The following is a 1,121-nucleotide window of genomic DNA, read 5'->3' as shown; positions in this document are numbered from 1 at the left end:
GAATGTTTGGACACTTAGCATATTTAGCTTTATTATATACTAGTACCGGTGCACGAACTTTGTGCTCTGGGGGTAGGGGGGGAGAAGGAGCCCCTCACTCTAGCCCTTCACCCTCTCCCAATCCTAAGCCCCCTCCCGGCAAGGGGGGGGGAGTTGCAAGTCCGCGCACTTACTCTGTTTTTTTTTTCTCTTCAAATCCTTGCTTTTGATTACTAAGCCCAGTACATAGGATCTCCCAATTAAAAACACTCTCAGAGACTGAAGGGGAAAGTTGTTTTTGTGGAACCTAGGGATCAGAGCGGGGAGAAATGATCAGAAAACCAGCTCTGAGGCAGTCCATTCCCCCAAACCAGTTTTAAGTGCAGCAGGGAAAACAAAACTAAATACTGGGTAGAGAGGACTTAATAACCCCAGATGTCAATACAGAAAAACTGCCACCCAGGGGTTGAATCACAAATTGACTCTTGTGTAAATATAACTAAAGGCAGGCTGAGAAACAAAGAGATACTGCCTGCTTGAAAATAGGATAGTGGCTTACAACACAGATGAGTGGTGGAATGCAGGGACCTTCAATACTGTCCTGACTACCTGACAAGAAACAGGCGTGCCAACCAGAACAGTAGAGGAAGTAAATGACCTTCACTACTGCACATTTTTATTTTTTATCTTTTAAGAAACTATTTTTTTTCCTCTCTTGATTTTACCTTTTTATTATTATATTTTTATTTTTAAATAGTATTATTACTACTATTATTTTACCTTTTTAAAAAATTTAATTTTACTTTTTCTTTATTTTATTTTATTTTATTTTATTTTATTTTGGGATTAGTGTTCTACATTCTATTTTCATTTTTTCTTTAGCATCATTTTACTCTATCTCAATTTTACCTTTATGTGAACACTCTCTTTCTCACTTTTCCCTTTTGTTGTCCTGTTTCTCTTACCCTATTCCTGCTTTACACTTTCCCTATTCTTTCTTTTTACCCCCTATTAAAAATTCATCCTACTTGTATATCTAATTTACGCTCCCCTGCTCCAAGTCCATACACACTTCTCTTTTCTCTTTCTTCACTATCCAAATTTTTTTCTCTCTTCTTTTTTTTCCTTTTTTTTGTTTTTGT

The sequence above is a fragment of the Myotis lucifugus genome, unplaced genomic scaffold (genome assembly GCF_000147115.1).
Source record: "Myotis lucifugus unplaced genomic scaffold, Myoluc2.0 scaffold_4, whole genome shotgun sequence".
Lineage (NCBI taxonomy): Eukaryota > Metazoa > Chordata > Mammalia > Chiroptera > Vespertilionidae > Myotis > Myotis lucifugus.
This window is presented reverse-complemented; position numbering follows the sequence as displayed.